The sequence below is a fragment of the Zingiber officinale genome, chromosome 3A, assembly GCF_018446385.1.
Source record: "Zingiber officinale cultivar Zhangliang chromosome 3A, Zo_v1.1, whole genome shotgun sequence".
Classification (NCBI taxonomy): Eukaryota; Viridiplantae; Streptophyta; class Magnoliopsida; order Zingiberales; family Zingiberaceae; genus Zingiber; species Zingiber officinale.
Window position 1 is genome coordinate 49752489 of NC_055990.1, and position 20077 is coordinate 49772565.

At 39.3% G+C, this 20077-nt stretch overlaps 1 pseudogene; it reads right to left on the reverse strand.

The window, feature by feature from the left end:
- Nucleotides 1-525: 525 nt before the first annotated feature.
- LOC122054519 lies at nucleotides 526-613 on the reverse strand (annotated as a pseudogene).
- Between the last annotated feature and the right edge of the window lie 19464 nt (nucleotides 614-20077).

Consider the following 20077-nt stretch of genomic DNA (forward strand, 5'->3'; position numbering starts at 1 on the left):
TGCACTTTCTTTCTTGTAATTTTAATTCTGCATTGTTTTTTTTGCTTCTCATATTGCATTTTATTTCTTGTATTTGATTCTTCAATTTTTTTTCCTTCTAATAATTTTTTCTTGAATATTCATGAGCACTAACATGTCAAGCAGCCCATGAGAAATTTTTCTACACCCTTTTCTGCAAGATTTTTATCTCCCATTGTGCAACCTCAAATTAAAGCATAAAGTTTCCAACTAGACCCAGAGTTAATTTTTATGATACAAGGTCACAAATTTGGAGGAGAACAGAAAGTCCTTATCTGCATCTTGAAACATTTTTAGAGATTTGTGATATGGTAAAATGTGAAGGAGTGTCAGCAGATGCAGTTCGATTGATAGCATTTCCTTTCAGTATCAAGGATAAAGCAAGGACTTGGTTATATTCTCTCCATCCTTAAAGTATAACAAGTTGGGAGCAATTGGAGAAGCAACTTCTGAATCATTTTTTTCCTCCAAGCAGAACAATGTATATGAGGAACTGCATAACAAATTTTGCTCAGGCAAATTTTTTTCCTCAATCATTGTTTGAAGCATGAGATAGATTCAAGAGTCTTCAAAGACAGTGCCCTCATCATGGTTTTGAAAAATGGTTGATTCTGCACATATTCTATGGGGGAATTGCTTTCTCAGACAAGAGTTTATTGGATTCATCAGCTGGAGGTTCTTTTATGGACAAAAGTGTAGATGAAGCATATATGTTAATTGATCAAGTGACATTGAACCTCCATGAATGGTCGAACATAAGTTGGATGAAATCTCCCTCAAACTTTCAAGAAGTGCAAGCCATAAATGCTATAGATCCTGTCAAACAAATTGTAACTCAACCATCTATGAGTTTTGAAAATCACAAGTCACAGAACGGGGAGTTCAAACATTTAGGGGCAAAGATTGAAAGTATTGTTTCAAATTGGTTTAAAGAAGATCCCCCTCCTTCGCAGACAAGATCTAGTGAAAAGTGTGATGATGTTGGGTTGAGAATTGAAAAAAATCATGAAGAACTTCTAAAGAAGGACATGTTTAGAATTGAGGAGAAGAACAATAGAAGACCACATGAACTCTGTTCCATTATTCCAGGAGGTTCCCAAATGCCACAAGTACCTTTCCCTCAACGATTGATCATACCAACACTAGATAAGCAAGTTGAATCTCCTCCACAAGCTAAAAGGGAATATGAAAAATTAGAAGTACCTTTCCCAAGACCTTCACTAAGGGTTCCTTTTTCACAAAGGTTAGTGGGGGTCAATGAGAACTATGACTTTAAAAAATTCTGTGACACTGGTAAGGTTGAGTGCAGATTTTTGAATTTGTATAAAGATGAAGACTCTTCAGATGAGGATTGTGAGGATAAAGCATTGGTAAATAAGTTTTCAGATCTACCTCCAAATTTTATAGGGTGTTGTAGTGATATTAAATTTTCATATGATGAATGTGATGTGGTAAATCAATTTAAAACTCCAAGTGAAGTTATTGATCCTCCTATAGTTGATTCTCCTATTGAGGATATTGATGTGGGTTTGTTTTTTGATGTTTGTGTTGATGATGTTGATATGGAACAATGTGTAGGGAGCTGTGTTGTGGAAGCAGCATCTCAAGAATCACCTCCTTTGTCCACACAATCCTTAGATGTTGTAAGAGTTGCAAGGATTAATCATGTTGTGGACCAATGCGTAGGGACTCTTGTAGATATGGTTGAGTCTCAAGAATCACCATCTTTGATATCGCCAACACCTGAGCCAGAGCCAGAACCATCATTTGATTCAGAGGAAGTCACAACCACATGTTTAGAAATATCAGGTATCTCTCAGTAAAGCAAGGTAAGTACTTCTTGTGATCTTTTGGAAAATTTTATAGAGGTACCTATTATTGACTTTGTTGGATGTGATTTAGTTTTTATTTCTTATTCTGCTTATCTTAATATGGTTATGACTCTATCTTATCTAATATGTTTATGAGAGATTTGTATTTTCTTTGCATGTGCAGATTTCACTTGGGCTAAGGATTGGAAGCTCAATCTGAACCGTCTTTGACCACCAGAAAGAACTTCAAAGAAGACAAAGATGGAAAGAGCAATACTTCATTTTGTAATTCCTATATTGAAAGCTCCCTCCATAATAAGAGCCCTTGGTAGGAGGGTGTTGAAATATCTTACCCCTCCAAGAGCAAGATTTAGATGAATCTAATGAAGTGGTCGAGCTAATGACCTTAAACAAGCGCTTCTTGGGAGGCAACCCAAGTTCATTTTCCTTATTTTATTTTATGTCTTTAGTTATCTCTTTATAATAAACATGTATCCTCTACTTAATTTTTCTTGCCTATCTTATTGTTGTAGAATTCAAAGTTGTGGAGGAATGTGAGTATTGGATGGAGGAGTATCTTTAAAAACATGAATGTCAACCATTTGGAGCTCATGACTTGGTAACTTCTCTTAAAATCTTCTCCATATTGTTTTTAGTTTTCATTGGGACAATGAAAAGTTTAAGTTTGGGGGGATGCATTTGATTTGCTTTGTTTGTTTTTGTTTTTACTTATGTCTTGCATTTTGTTTTGATTCTTTGTGGCATACATCTTGAGAACATCAAACTCCATTTTTATGTTTTCTTGTCTTAAAGTTAAATGTTAGCATGTTCAATATCTAGACTCATGATGTTTTTAGTGATGTTAGTAGTATTCTTAATGAGCCTCTTTTCTCTATCTTGGGTAGCATGAAATAAGCTAAGTGTCATATGGAAATGAGTTTTAGTTTTGGCTTGACCTTAAGAATCTTATCTTCACTTCACTTCTACTTGATGCTTGAATGGTTGATATCATTGAAATAGTCATGATTCATCTTGTTTGTTTAGTACTTGGTTTCCATGGTAATTTCTCAAACTTCATTTTGGTTACTAGATGAGACTCAACTCATGTAAGCTCATTTGGAAAAATCAAAATATCCCAACATTTGTGCTAAAAGTACATTTGAATATAAGTTTTGCACAATGCAAATACTTATGAAAAAAATAGAAAGGAAAAAAAAGTGAATAAGGGATATAAAAATAGTTGTCGTGAGTGGAATTTAGCAAGTCACCCCTTTGAGACCGAGTTAGGTTACTGGGGAAATGACTGCTTAGCTTCTCTTGAGATTGAGCACGCCTTTGAGACCTTGGGTTGTTTGAGAAATATAAACCAAGTATGTGGCAAGTATGTGCGTATCACTAGTTACTTGTCTATCACCGAAAACATTAGGAATTCAAATTTGATGACAACTTGACTAGGACATAGATTGAAACTTGAAGAGTTTTGAGTTACCTTGCATTGTGCACAAGAGACTTATGCTTGAGCCATACTTAACTTGTTTCCATGATCATGCTTGTTAATGAAACTTTTTGATAGAGTTAGGAGAATGCATCAGGGATTTAAGAGCATTGTAAAACATGTGAATTTAGATTGCAGTATTTTGCTTGAGGACAAGCAAAGGTTTAAGTCTGGGGGTGTGATGTGCGTAGATTATATACCTTTGTTTAGCATGTTTTGACGCATATTCACATACTTTGCACATGCTTTGTCTACGTATTTTCGTACTTCCAGCTTTCCTTTTAGCATATTTACTCTTTTTGTTCAGAGATCTGCTTTTGTGCATTTTCTGTACACAGGAGTCGAATTTGGTGAAGGATTCATGTTCGAGGCCAAATCTACAAGCAAAGCTAGAGAGGAAGGCGTCATTCCTTAACCTCACATGGCCCTGCCATGGGGGGTTGCTCAGGCAGTGTGGAGATCCTTGGCCGTGTAGCTGCAGCAGGAAAGGAAGATGGCTCGGCCATATAAACCTCACACGGCCGTGCCAAGATTTGAACCCAAATGGAGCCAAGTCATGTACACCACACGATAATGTAAGATTTCCAGTGAGCAAGAGGGCTCTGGCCGTGTACACCACACGACCGTGCCAGGTTTCCAGAGCCAGAAGCAGTCCAGGCTGTGCAGATCTATATGACCATGCAAGGGGGGTCATGGAAGATGCATGTCACGGCTGTGTACCACACATGGCCGTGTAAGGTTGACAGAGAAGGGAATAAATTTGGTCGTGTGAACCTCATACGGCCGTGCCTCGAGGTCATGTGGCGCCCAAACCTCACCTCTATATAAAGCCTCCTTCATGTTTTGAGAGGGGATCTTCTCCCTTTTGGGGGGAATCAAGATTTGGGGCGTACCTCCACCTTTTTGGAGGGATTTTCGGCGATCTAAGGGCAGATCTTCATCGTCTCGACTCCAGGGAACGAGGATTGGATCCGAAGAAGGTTCTTCATTGTAGATAAGCTTTTCTTCCCTTTCTTTCTTGGATTTGGGATTAAGATGCTTGTATTCTCTTTATCTTTAGATTTCTTTCCTTGTTCTATGGATTAAATCTCTTGTTCTAGGATGGAGGGAGTATTTGTAATGGAGATTTGATGTAAAACTCTTGTGGATTTGCCAATTCCCTATTTCTACGATTTTGCCCTGTTTGTATCTATTCTTTTTTGTGTGGATTGTTGCGATTAGGGCTCAATTACCATGTTTGATTGAATGTTCGAATATCTTGTGGATCTTGTATGGATTGCTTCCCATTCGATTTTTCGAGGGACGTTCCTGACAGGAACATGCCCGTGTAAGGATGTTTGAGGGGTAATCTTGAAGAAGAAATTAGGTATTTCAAGAGGGTAGGATAGATTGTATAGATTGTATATTATATCTTGATGCGGTTGAGGGGTGATGAATTCTATGTTGATTATCCGAGGGATACACGTGACAGGCAAGCTCGTGTAAGGACAATATAGATTCATTCTTAATTGATTAAGTTTAGGTATAGATTTCAGTCCTAGGCCGGTTGCCTATTACAAGAGAGAACCGGCAACCATCTACAAATGATGGTCAATTGAGGAATTAGATTTGGCAGATCATTACATTGAATAACATTACAAAGAAACCAAAACTCCTAGAACTTACCTTTACCATTGCCCTTATTCTTGTTTCTTATTCTTTCATTTCTACATTTTACTTTGCATAGTCGCATTTAGCTTTTGAAAACCAATTGATTAGTTGTTTAGCTAATTCGTGTTGAGACATCTTTAGTTCTTATTCAAGTCCCTGTGGATACGATATGTTTTATTATTACTTACGACATTTCCGTACACTTGCGGAGAGTTAACATATAGTGAAGTGAAGGTAAGATCCTTAAGGTCAAGCCAAAACTAAAACCTATCTCCATATGATACTTAGCTTATATCATGCTACCCAAGATAGAGAAAATAAATACATTAAGCATACTACTAGCATTATTTAAACATCATGAACCTAGATAATGAACGAGCTAACATTTTCACTTGAAAACAAGAAAGCATATAAGTGAAGTTTGATGTTCTCAAGATGTATGCTACAAAGTTCTTCAAAAGACAGTCAAGTGACTATCAAAAACAAACAATTAGAGCAAGACAAGAACAAATGCAAAACAAAATAAACTGCAGAACAAAACAGAAAAATGTAAAAAATTTCAGGTTTGCAAACCAACCCCCTAGACTTAAACTTTTCATCGTCCCGATGAAATCAATATGGTGGAGGAGGTGGTAAATCAGGAAATTCAGGAAGGGGAAAAGGAAAAGCCTTAATAAACCACTTTACTTCATCTCTAAAAAACTTATGATATTCAAACAGTTTATCTATATCATCCTGCAAAAATTTCATAAAGCCTCTAAAACTCCATGAAATTCCATTTGAGCCTTATAAGAATTTACAATTCTAGAAATCTTTTCACACAATTCTCTTTCACTTTTAAAACATTCTTGCAATTCTTTAAATTGTTCCTCATCCATTTGTTCTTTACTTGCAATAAAATTGCTAGTCGAATCCAAATCATTATGAATGTTGTCCAAAACAGAATGAAGTTCTTTGAAATTAAAACCAAGAACATCATGACTAGTCGAAGGAACATTTCTTGAAACACAATTTGACAACAATTTAGATTGTTGACTTGCTAATTTTAACCGCCAATTTCCTTTATTATGAATAGTAGTGAGATCATGATTGGGCAATCTTAAAGGGAAATTGTTCTTAATAAGAAGACTATATCCATGTTCTTCACGCCATATCATCTTTGTTGTTAAACATGAATTCAAGTCTAATCTACAAGAATTATCAATCATTTCTAATTCACTCAAATCACACTCTAACACCAAAGCTAATTGAGTTAACAATCCTCCTAAAATAATGGGTGTAGTAGAATATGATCTTCCCAATTTTACCAAATGCTTAAGAAAGAAATACCCAGAATTAATTTCAACATTTTCAACCATTGCCCACAAACAATACAAGTCCACAAGTCTTACCAACCCCTCTTTATCCTCTCTCCCAAATATAGTATTTTTCATAACTAAATAAATATATCTAAAAATGGGATTAATAATATGAAGAGCTCTAGAATTGTGAGGGTTAAAAGGTGATTGTTCAAATATTTGTTGCCAAAAACATGAATTCACAAATTTAGGTAAAATCATACGCACACCATCCCTTGGAAATTCATAACAAATATTAAAATCACTTAATGTCCATTCATAATCTTCATTATGTAATCAAAATTTTAGTTTCCCCCCACCTTGAACATTATCAACTGTTATAGAGCTTAAAAATTCAAAAACAATTCTGGGGTAAGTAGGATATTTCATTTTCATTAACCCACTCCAACCTATTCTTCCAAATAACCAATCTATATCATCCTTAAACCCCAATGTTTCCAAAGTTGTATCATCTACAAATTTAGTGCTCAAAAGAGGGCGTTTACATAAAGAAAAATATCTAAGTTGTTGTTCATCGCTGGAAAAAATGATATCAAAGTTGTTAGAAATACCTTTGAAGCATGAGTTTCTTTCTTTTGTTGCAATCATCTTTCCCTTCCCTTTTCTTGTGGATGAAATCTCCTAGATCACATTTGCCATGGTAGAAAAGATTGATCCTTTAAAGGAAAAATGAGAGGAATAGATTAGAAGAGGTAGTTTAAAAACACTAGAGATAAGAAAATGAGGAAGGAAGAGGAAGAAGAAGGGGTGTGCGGCGGACACGGCCGTGTGTCGCCCACACCCCCGTGCCCTAACCCCTTTTAAGGGCGTGGACTGAGCCGTGTATGTAACGCCCGAAAATTCTCAAAATTATTTTAGAAATATTCTATGAATTTTCTGTAATTTTAGAATATTTTTACGGAATTTTTAGAATAGCGGAAGTAGCAAAAATAAATAGAAAACGAAAACAGCCTACGCGGGAATTGAACCCGAGACCTAGCGAACCCTATGACTTATAGATAGCTTTAGTAAACCAAGTGAACCCAGCAGGGCCGTGCTGAAAGGAAAGGGAAACAATTATATTTATATTTGAGTTGGGTGAATTTAACCACTTAATATAAATAGGAAATTAAAAGAAGAGTTATTGGATTTTATTCGTGACTTTCCTCCTCACCATAACCTCACGCCGCCCCCTCCCTCCTCTTCCTCTCTCGGCGCACCAAGCAAAGGCTAGGGTTCCGCCCCTAGGCTCTAGGAGCACCTTCCGGCGACGACCCCGACACGAGGACGCTTTCCTTCACGAGAGGAACACGTGGACGCAGGAAAATCGTCGAGAAGATCGTCTCCACCGGGAATTTAGCGATTAGAATCGTAAGAAACCTAGCACAGGAGGTAAGAAACCCCTCACCTGCAGTATAAGTAGCTCTCGTGTGATTGCATGCTTTAGTTTAGTAGTTTATGGATTTTTTGGGCACATAGGGTGTGCAGCAGTGCACACCAAGTGCTCGATAGTATGTTCAGCACAATTTAAATGCGACTTAGGCATTTTAATAGTTTAGCCTAATGCAATAGAAGCATTTAATTAGTATATGCAGTTTTACTACAGCTTATATGGACTACAGTCCAATGGGTGGGCTCCCATAGTCGCCTCTAGGTTCAGACAACCTAGCTCTAGATTCAGATAACATAGAAATAGCAATATAAGAAAATTCAGCTATATTCAGTATTTTATTTTAGCAGAGGCACTGTACTGGATTAGATATCCATTGGGTTGGGCTCCCACAGTCGTCCCTAGGTTTAGATAACCTAGTAAACCCTACTAAATTCAGGACTTGCAAACCCGGGTCTAGTTAGGGATGCGCGCATAGCACGTACAGTTGCCGGGCCCATCAGCAGCATGATTATGTATTTTAATCTATTATGACAATTAATTTTCAAAAACTCACAAATCAGTTATGTATACAGTTTAACTTCAGTACTAGCTTAGTTTAGTTTAGTTTAACTCAGTTTATGCTTCAGCTCAGCTCTTTCCTATGATTATGTTGATAGCTCTATGATCAGCTTTTGTTATACATGCTTTAGGTGATAGTATGCCATGATTAGCTTTTGTCTTCTGTGTGTTGTATACCAGAATATCATGTCTTAGCATGTTCAGCGCATATTCCAAATAGCATGTTTTCAAATCATAAATTGCATCGTATGCATGTTTTAGTGAGGTAGATGATTTCTTACTAAGCTCTCAAGCTTACAGATACTATTTTCCTTATACTGCAGATAAAGGTAAAGGAAAGATGGACTAGCGGAGGCTGGAGGACAATGCGATGAAGATGTGTGTGGATGGGACTTGGAATGAAGATCTCAGGAACCTAGCAATTTGCTTTAACATTGGAACTTTAGTTTTATTCTTGTTACACTCTTTAGAATGTTTAAATGCTATGAACTAGTGAACCATGTCATGTTAGAATGTTAGTTATTTATCATTAGGATGTTTCTCAGTCATTATTGGAGTTGTTGTATGTGATTTGGCATGAGATAGTGCTGAAATCAGAAACCCCAATCGATCAGCTGATCGATTGGGGGCTTCCCAATCGATCGGTTGATCGACTGGGCAACTTGTTTCGCGAACAGTAGGCCTCTGGATCGATCAGCCGATCGATTCAGCAAATTCTGTCGCGAACAGAAGGCTCTGGGATCGATCACTGGATCGATTGGCCAGTCTGGATCGATCAGCCGATCGATCCAGAATATTGCCCCGAGCACAGTAGCGTGCTGGATCGATCACTGGATCGATCCAACCTGAGTCCCGCATACAGTATCCTGCTGAATCGATCACCGGATCGATTCGACCATTCCAATCGATCCATGGATCGATTGGGAGGGCTGAAATCAGCTGGGAAACCTCTAGTTCAGCTCCTTGACCATAAGGGGAGGTAACAATGACATGAATAGTTTAGATTACACCACTTAGCACATGTAGAATAAAGAAAAGACAATAGTTTAGCAAAATTTTAATTAGTACAGCTTCCACATCTAGATTTAATGATGGTCAAGGATGTAGCTTAGTACAGCATATTGTGACGGTCCGGCCTTATAGCTTTGTTAGTAGAAGGCGGGTCGTTACAGAGTGGTATCAGAGCAAAGTTCCATACTTCCTTCACACACATCAGCATTGAACCTGCAGCTTCCCAGTGAGAATACCTCTCACTTTGTTATGTTTATTGCTTTCCTGTTTGTAGATAACTAAAGTATGCTTATCTGTGATAGTAACTAACATGATAGTATTAGTTATGTAAACATGATGCTTTAGTTATGTATGTCCTCTCTTCCTTTAGAAATGGCAAGAGTACGCCCAACTAGAAGGGCACCAGCTACTGAGCCCCAGCACGAGGCAGGCAGTTCACGCATTAGTGGCTCAGTTACAGCAGCAGCTAACTGAATAGCAACAGGAGATAGCCACCTTAAAGGCTAATCAGCAGAATACTCCCACAGTCACCCCGGAACCAAACCTAGCAACGCCAGTAGTCTTAGAGGTTCCACCAGTCCAGCCTACAGCAACAGAGGCAAGAATAGAAGCCTATCTGATCCAGTGGCAGAGAGTCAAGCCCGAGAACTTCTCTGGCACCAGTGAACCATGGGATGCTCAAGCCTGGTTCAAAACACTGGAGAGCACGATGGAGCTTCTGGACTGGCCAGAGCATGAAAAGGTGAAGTGCGCCTCCTTCTGCTTGACAGGAGATGCACGTATGTGGTGGGAGAGAATTAGAGTGAAGCGCCCAGTGAACCAGATGATGTGGGCCGACTTCGAGAAAGAATTCTTCGAGGAGTTCTTTCACATGCGGGTCACAAACCGCCGCTACGACGGGTTCATGGAGTTTCGTCAGGGCAACCTATCAGTTGAGGAAGCCGTGAAGAAATTCAAAAGATTGGCTCATCTATGCCCTGAACTAGTCAGCACAGAAAAAGAACGAGTCCGGTTGATGCTCAAGATGCTGAGGCCGGAAATAGCAATGAACGTGGTTGGCGGCGTTCATAGGCCGCAAACCACCGAAGAACTAGTCAGCAGTGCTCTAACCACCGAGCACTACCAGAATAATATCAAGCAGCAGAAGCAAGTCCTCTCAGAGTCCAAAGGGCAAGGAGGCTCAGGTACTCAGAAACAACAGGGCCACAGCTCTAACTGGAAAGGAAACTCCAGCAACAAGCGCAAACCAGGGAGTTACCCAAAAGGAGGACCAGCTAGCAAACAGCCTAGTTATCCCAAATGTGCTACTTGTGGGAAATTTCACCCAGGAGTTTGTCGCAAGGGCACACGAGGATGCTTTGAATGTGGACAGGAAGGGCATATGGCTAAGCAGTGCCCAAAAAAGATTAGTCTTCCTCAACCCCAGCCGATTCAGTACGGAGGCCAGCCAGCTCAGTTATATCAGATGCAGGCCGCTTTAGATGGTCCACATATCAGCCAGGGCAGACTAGAAGCCCCTCCAGCTACGACCAATGCGAGGATCTACGCACTCACCAGAGAGGACGTAGCGAATGCCTCGACAGTTGTTACAGGTCAGATCATTATTTTACAGCAAAGTACAACTGTCTTATTCGATACTGGGGCAACCCATTCCTATATATCCAGGATGTTTTCCGAAAAGTTAGGGATACCCTCAGAGGGACTCAGTAGTCAGTTTCTGACGACACTACCTTCGGGAGAAATTATGGCATCCACGCACTGGCTCAGAGCAGTGTCAGTCATTATAGCAGACAGAGAACTCTTTTGTGATCTGATAGTGCTAGACATGACTGATTACGATGTCATTTTTGGGATGGACTTCCTGATCAGATACGGTGCCTCTATAGAGTGCCGTAAACAGAAAGTCGTATTCCAACCTGAAGCAGAAGTGCAGTTTGAATACGTCGGGGAACCAAAGAGAAAAGTCAAGAAGTTTCTCTCAGCTATGAAAGCACAGAGATTAATGGATTCAGGATGTACGGGATTTTTAGCACACGTAGTCAGTACCAGTCAGGACAAGGACCAACAGCTAGCAGAGGTCCGAGTCGTATGTGACTACCCAGCAGTCTTCCCTAAAGAGTTACCAGGCCTAGCACCAGACAGGGAGATTGAATTCGAGATAGAACTTATTCCCGGTACAAATCCTATCTCCAAAGCACCCTATCGCATGGCTCCAGCAGAACTGAAGGAACTTCATGAGCAACTACGAGAGCTGCTTGACAAAGGCTTCATACGCCCTAGTCACTCGCCATGGGGAGCGCCTGTATTGTTCGTGAAGAAGAAGGACGGGAGCATGCGCCTGTGTATAGATTACCGGGCACTGAATCAAGTCACAATCAAGAATAGGTATCATCTTCCCAGAATTGATGACCTATTTGATCAGCTAAAGGGAGCAGCAGTGTTTTCGAAAATAGACCTCAGATCAGGTTATCATCAGGTGAAAGTTAAAGAAGGGGATATACCCAAGACAGCATTCAGGACTAGATACGGACACTACGAGTTCGTAGTCATGCCCTTTGGCGTGACAAATGCTCCAGCTACTTTCATGGACCTCATGAACAGGGTATTCAGAGAATACTTAGATAAGTTTGTTATCGTATTCATCGATGACATCCTTATCTATTCAGGAACTCAGGAAGAACACGCCGAGCACCTGAGAATAGTATTGCAGACACTTCAGCAGAACCAACTGTACGCCAAGTTCACGAAATGTGAATTTTGGTTAGATCAAGTGTCCTTCCTAGGTCACATCATCTCAAAGGATGGTATCATGGTAGACCCCAGTAAGATAGAAGCTGTGAGTAGTTGGAAAAGACCCAAGAACGCCAGTGTGATCAGAAGCTTTCTGGGATTAGCAGGTTATTACAGAAAATTCGTAGAGGACTTCTCCAAGATAGCCTCCCCACTGACATCTCTTACCAGAAAGAACAGAAAATTCCAGTGGACAGAGGACTATGAGAACAGTTTCAGCGAGCTAAAGAGGAGATTGACCAGTGGACCTATTCTGACAGTACCAGAAAATACAGACAGCTTTGATATATATAGTGATGCCTCTAAGTTGGGACTAGGAGCAGTGCTGATGCAAAATGGCAAGGTGATCGCCTATGCCTCCAGACAACTCAAGGAGTATGAGAGGAATTACCCTACTCATGACCTTGAGCTTGCAGCAGTGGTGTTCGCTCTTAAGATTTGGAGACATTACTTGTATGGAGCTCAGTGCAGAGTGTATACAGATCATCAGAGTCTGAAGTACTTCTTCACTCAGAAGGATCTGAATATGCGACAGTGCAGATGGCTAGAGCTAGTCAAAGACTACGACATAGACATCCTCTACCACCCAGGAAAAGCAAATAGGGTAGCAGACACATTTAGCAGAAAGTCCAGTGTTGCCTTATTATCTCTAGCAGCCATGTCACCACCCCTACAGAAGGAGATCACAGATTTCGGTCTCGAACTCATAGTTGGACAGCTCTCTACTATGACATTAGAGTCTACCTTGCTTGGTGACATCCAGACAGCTCAGGAGCAGGATCCTGAAATTCAGAAAATCAAGCAAGGATTAGCAGAATCAGAAAGTGGAGAATTCAGAGTGTCTGCTAGCGAGGTGTTGTGTTTTGGTGACAGGCTATGTGTTCCAGATCAGGAGGAACTACGAAGAAAGATTTTAGATGAGGCTCACAAGACTCCCTATGCGATGCATCCTGGCTCCAACAAAATGTATCAGGACTTGAAGAAAGATTTTTGGTGGCCTGGGATGAAGAGAGACATCGCTCGATATGTCAGCACCTGCCTAACCTGTCAGAGGGTTAAGGCAGAACATCAGAGACCAGGAGGAGTTTTGCAACCTATTCAGATTCCAGAATGGAAGTGGGAAGATATTTCCATGGACTTCATAGTGGGACTACCCAGGACCACGAATGGTTTTGATACCATCTGGGTAATAGTCGACAGATTGACTAAATCAGCCCACTTTTTAGCTATCAGGATATCCTACTCCATGGAGCAGCTAGCTCAGTTGTATCTCAAGGAGATCGTTAGATTACATGGAGTCCCACAAACCATTATTTCAGACAGGGATAGTAGGTTCACATCACACTTCTGGGAGTGTGTACAGTCAGCATTGGGCACTAAGTTAAAATTCAGCACAGCCTTCCATCCTCAGACAGATGGTCAAACAGAGCGAGTAAATCAGGTACTCGAAGATATGCTCCGAGCATGTGCCCTAGATTTCAAAGGAAGTTGGTGTAAATATCTGAGCTTAGCAGAAGTTGCATACAATAACAGCTATCAGGCCACTATCGGTATGGAACCTTACGAGGCTCTCTATGGGCAGAGGTGTAGATCTCCAATCTGCTGGTATGAGAGTGGTGAACAGAAAGAACTAGAACTCCAGACAGATTTAGTAGCAGACACCACAGCAGCTATACAGCAGATCCGCCAGAGGATAGAGACAGCTTAGAGCCGCCAGAAAAGCTATGCTGATACACGGCGCAGACCGTTAGAGTTTTCAGTTGGGGATTCAGTATTCCTCAGAGTAGCTCCCATGAAGGGAGTAATGCGTTTTAGGAAAAATGGCAAACTAAGTCCCAGATATGTGGGACCGTACCTTATCACTAGAAGAGTTGGCAAGGTAGCATATGAGTTAGAGCTACCACAGGAGATGTCAGCCATCCATAGTGTATTTCATGTCTCTATGTTGAAGAAGCATATCCCAGATGCCACTCAGGTGATTGAGCCCCAGTCGGTACAAGTACGCGAAGACCTCAGCTATGATAGTCGGCCTATTCAGATAATAGACCGAGCAGTTAAGAAATTGCGGAACAAGAAGGTACCATTAGTAAAAGTCATTTGGCAAAGTCACACAGCAGAAGAGGCAACTTGGGAGAGAGATAGAAGTACCCAGAATTATTCTAAGTTTGAGGATGAACTTTTTATAAGGTATGGGGGATTGTAACGCCCAAAAATTCTCAAAATTATTTTAGAAATATTCTATGAATTTTCTGGAATTTTAGAATATTTTTACGGAATTTTTAGAATAGCGGAAGTAGCAAAAATAAATAGAAAACGAAAACAGCCTACGCGGGAATTGAACCCGAGACCTAGCGAACCCTATGACTTATAGATAGCTTTAGTAAACCAAGTGAACCCAGCAGGGCCGTGCTGAAAGGAAAGGAAAACAATTATATTTATATTTGAGTTGGGTGAATTTAACAACTTAATATAAATAGGAAATTAAAAGAAGAGTTGTTGGATTTTATTCGTGACTTTCCTCCTCACCCTAACCTCACGCCGCCCCCTCCCTCCTCTTCCTCTCTTGGCGCACCAAGCAAAGGCTAGGGTTCCGCCCCTAGGCTCTAGGAGCACCTTCCGACGATGACCCCGGAGGACACTTTCCTTCGCAAGAGGAACACGTGGACGCGGGAAAATCGTCGAGAAGATCGTCTCCACCGGGAATTTAGCGATTAGAATCGTAAGAAACCTAGCACAGGAGGTAAGAAACCCCTCACCTATAGTATAAGTATCTCTCGTGTGATTGCATGCCTTAGTTTAGTAGTTTATGGATTTTTGGGCACATAGGGTGTGCAGCAGCGCACACCAAGTGCTCAATAGTATGTTCGACACAATTTAAATGCGACTTAGGCATTTTAATAGTTTAGCCTAATGCAATAGAAGCATTTAATTAGTATATGCAGTTTTTCTACAACTTATATGGACTACGGTCCAATGGGTGGGCTCCCATAGTCGCCTCTAGGTTCAGACAACCTAGCTCTAGGTTCAGATAACCTAGAAATAGCAATATAAGAAAATTCAGCTATATTCAGTATTTTATTTTAGCAGAGGCACTGTACTGGATTAGATATCTATTGGGTTGGACTCCCACAGTCGTCCCTAGGTTTAGATAACCAAGTAAACCCTACTAAATTCGGGACTTGCAAACCCGGATCTAGTTAGGGAAGCGCGCATAGCACGTACAGTTGCCGGGCCCATCAGCAGCACGATTATGTATTTTAATCTATTATGATAATTAGTTTTCAAAAACTCACAAATCAGTTGTGTATACAGTTTAACTTCAGTACTAGCTTAGTTTAGTTTAGTTTAACTCAGTTTATGCTTCAGCTCAGCTCTTTCCTATGATTATGTTGATAGCTCTATGATCAGCTTTTGTTATACATGCTTTAGGTGATAGTATGCCATGATTAGCTTTTGTCTTCTGTGTGTTGTATACCAGAATATCATGTCTTAGCATGTTCAGCGCATATTCCAAATAGCATGTTTTCAAATCATAAATTGCATCGTATGCATATTTTAGTGAGGTAGATGGTTTCTTACTAAGCTCTCAAGCTTACAGATACTATTTTCCTTATACTGCAGATAAAGGTAAAGGAAAGATGGACTAGCGGAGGCTGGAGGACAATGCGATGAAGATGTGTGTGATGGGACTTGGAATGAAGATCTCAGGAACCTAGCAATTTGCTTTAACATTGGAACTTTAGTTTTATTCTTGTTACGCTCTTTAGAATGTTTAAATGCTATGAACTAGTGAACCATGTCATGTTAGAATGTTAGTTATTTATCATTAGGATGTTTCTCAGTCATTATTGGAGTTGTTGTATGTGATTTGGCACGAGATAGTGCTGAAATCAGACCTTAGGCACGAAATCAGAAACCCCAATCGATCAGCTGATCGATTGGGGGCTTCCCAATCGATCGGTTGATCGACTGGGCAACTTGTTTCGCGAACAGTAGGCCTCTGGATCGATCAGCCAATCTGTAACGCCCGCCCTCCCTGCTAACCCTAAGGGACGGGGCTACGATACTCTACGTACATATTACAGCGGAAGACTTAAAATTATTTTTCTTAGATTAATAAAACTTTTCTTTTGTTGCATACCCGAACTACACTAATATGGTTTCCATAACATGATAACAAGATAAATAGAAACATAACATCAAGTCACCCATTTAGTACTACAATTTATGAAACCAAAGCGTAATTCTTAAAAGTTCTTAAAGCAGGTTCTTATTTGGTTGCCTAGCCACAGCCACACACATCTCCTTGCCTCTCCTGCTGCTCCTTTAGCACATCCAGCTTTTTCCTTTATCTGTGGTACAAGGAAAGTAAGCTGTGAGCACTCATGGCTCAGTAAGTTCCTTTCCTACTCACTAAAACCGAAAATCGTCACATGATCAAAGAATATCTCAACATAACATGATCTCAACTAGTCATGGCATAACATATCATACTCTTTAAGCATATCATGCAACATAACAAAATCATATCTAATCATGGCACATCATCTCTTAAAGCATAGCATGATACATAACATAATCATATCTAATCATGGCATATCATAGCTTCATCATAAGGTAGCATGACATATCAAGCATAACATGAAATATAACATAATCATGTCTAATCATGGCATATCATAAATCATAGCATCATCACAACATGATCATAAGGTATATGCAATATGATTTTGAAAACATGTATCCGAAAAACATGTGTATGTCTCATGATCTTTAAAACCATTTCTTCTTACATATATACTTGAACGTAATATCAACATATTCAGGGCCCCGGCTTGTACCATACATACATAACATAGATCTGCGCGCATCCTAAGTATATCCAAGGTAGCAAGTCTTGAATCATACTAGGAACTAGGTCAGGATCACACAGCCATAGACCTAGGGGCGTACTAAGGAGCCCATCCCTTACTAGCCTGGATCACACAGCAAGGCCTAGGGGCGTACTAAGGAGCCCATCCCTTTATTTTTACTAGCCCGGATCACACAGCCAAGGCCTAGGGACTAATTAGGAGTCCACCCTTGGTACAAGCCTTACAAAGTAAAGTAGCATGTATAAAAATGCATCATTTAGTCACATAGCATATCATAGAAGTATGCATCACTTAGGCATACGTTGTGTCATAAAAGTATGCATCACTTAGGCATACATCATATCATAAAAAGTATGCATCACTTAGGCATACATCATGTCATAAAAGCATGCATATTTTCACCACATAGCATATCATGAGAGCATGCATATTTTAGGCACATAGCATATCATGAAAGCATGCATATTTCTATCCACATAGCATATCATGAAAGCATGCATATTTTAAGCACATATCATATCATCAAAGCATGCATATTTCTATCCACATAGCATATCATGAAAGCATGCATATTTTAAGCACATAGCATATCATCAAAGCATGCATATTTCTATCCACATGGCATATCATAAAATCATGCATATTCTAAGCACATAACATATCATCAAAGCATGCATATTTCTAAGCACATATCATATCATGGAAAGTATAAATCACAAGCATACATGTTTAAGCATAAGGGTGTATCATGTGATTATACTAACATAAGAAACATGGTAACATAGTTAACTTGGGTTCTAAGCTTCCTAATCCCTTGGGTTCTTATCATGGCCGAACCCCCTTAGATCTCAATTTAGGTAAAAACAACCTCCAAGCATGTGGAACCTAAATTATCATCACATCAATTTCATAGGAAGCATTATAAGCATGATTAACTTGGTTTCTAAGTTTTCCAAGTCCCTAAACTCATGTGGCCGAACCCTATCAGATGTGAAACAAGGTCTCAAATGTCATGAAAGCATGGAAACCTTAAACCATATTTATAGCATTTTTTTTCAAGTGACATAGTAAGCACATTTGAGCTAGTTACTAAGTTCTTCAAGCCCTTAACATATGTCATGGCCAAACTTTTAACAAGTATTCCTTAGGGCTAAAACAAGTATACAAGCATGTGAACTTGAACTAACATCATATATAAATTCATAATAAGACATCATACAATAGGTATGGCCGAAACTTACCCTAACCTCATTTAAGTCACTAAATAACATATAGCATGAGAACTTTGGTTTTCTACTTATCATATTTCATGTAGAGTGACATAAGCATATTTAATTTTTGTTCTAGGGTTTCTAGGGCATCTATCCCTTCATGGCTAAAACATACAATGGTCCATTTAGGTCATGGAAAAATTATACAAGCATGTGACACAATCAACATATTATCATATTTCCATAAGAAGTATTTTTAACACCATTTGTTTCAATTCTAAGGCTTCTAGGTCTTTTAAACCCTACTTGGCCGAGACTCATCAGTGTATAAACTTGCTTCAAATAGCCTAAAAGCATAAGAAGTCATACAAGTTTCATAGCATGTATAAAGACAAGCATAATAAACATACATGTGAATTGTGTCTTAGGCTTCCTAGGTTTCTTTCCCTTTTTCTTTTATTTTTCCTCATGGCCGAAACCTACCAATCCCTAAACTAGGTTTTAAGTGGCCTAAAGCATGGAAAACTTAAGTAAGTTTCATGGTAAAAATTACTAAGAACATCATATACAAAGTTGGTTCATAAACAAGCTAGGACCCTTGTGATCTTACATGTCATATATCATGTAACTAAATTTTCTATACTCTAATTAAGCATAAGAGCATCAAACAACTTTCATATCATAATATTACAGAGGTCTTGAGCATGTTTAAATTTTGTTTAAGCTTTTCTAAGCTATCCATCTTATCATGGCCGAAAATCTAAAATAAGAGTTCATGAATTTCTAGCAATATTCAACATGCAATTCCTTAAGAGAACTCTATATTCTATCATACAAACATGGTTACTTAAATTTAAAGGTCTTCCTAACCCTAAGCCCTTTTCTTGGCCGAAACATATGAGTGGATTTCTTTTAGTTCCAAGTAACTTTCAAGCAAGAAAACCAATAAAAGACCCTTAGTAGTTCATGGGGGAAATCTTGTACTAGTTTGGTTAAACAATGATTTCTCTAACCTCTTGAAAATATTTTTGGCCGAAATTCTAGGGTTAGGTACTCCTATGATCAAGCATCATATAGGTATAAAAACATGAAGGAAAAACCTTCCTACATAGCATAGAAAAATATCATGAAATGAGGACTTGTTTAAACCTTCCTAGATTTGAAGACTCTTTTTTGGCCGAATTTTCTTAAATTCTTTTCTAGGTTTTCTAATCCTCATAAAATCTGAAAATCATATAAAAAGCCTTGTACCACAGGTGAGAGGAAGCTTACATTCTTTTCGCTTGTGGATCTAAGGTGTGATGATGGAAGAAGTAGCCTCTTCTTCTTGTTCCCTTCCCTTGATTCCCTTGTTAAGTCCTCCTTGTATCTTAGGCTTTCTTAGGAGAAAACCTTGGCTTGGGGCCGAAGATGAAGGAGAGGGGACTGAGGTTTCGGTGAGGGAGAGGGAGAATGAGAAAAATGAGAGAAAATAGAATTTTCCCTTTACATATTCTCTTTTATGTTAAGGGGGAAGAGGTAGCAAACTTGGTTTTTGCTTTCCTTCTCCCTTAGCCTTTTATTTTATTTTATTTTATTTATTTTATTTTCTAATTTATTCTCATCATTCATGATGAGACAAGGGGGAATGAATCCCCTTCATTCTTCATTTAAGGTCACGGCAAGAGAGGGAAAAGAGAGAGGAAGGGAGGAAGGCAAATTGCCTTTCTCTTGCTCTTTTCTTGCTTTCTCTTCTTAGATCTTTACTCCTATCTTTATCATACATTCCCTTTCCTTGCTATCAATATCTTCTCTCTATCCCAATTGGTTTCTACTAATTAATTCTATCTATTATAGTATAAGAGGTTCAAGGTTCAATCCTTGACCTCCTCTTCTTTTTATTTCACATTATTTCATTTTGCTTCAACTTACTTCTTATTATTTTCTAAG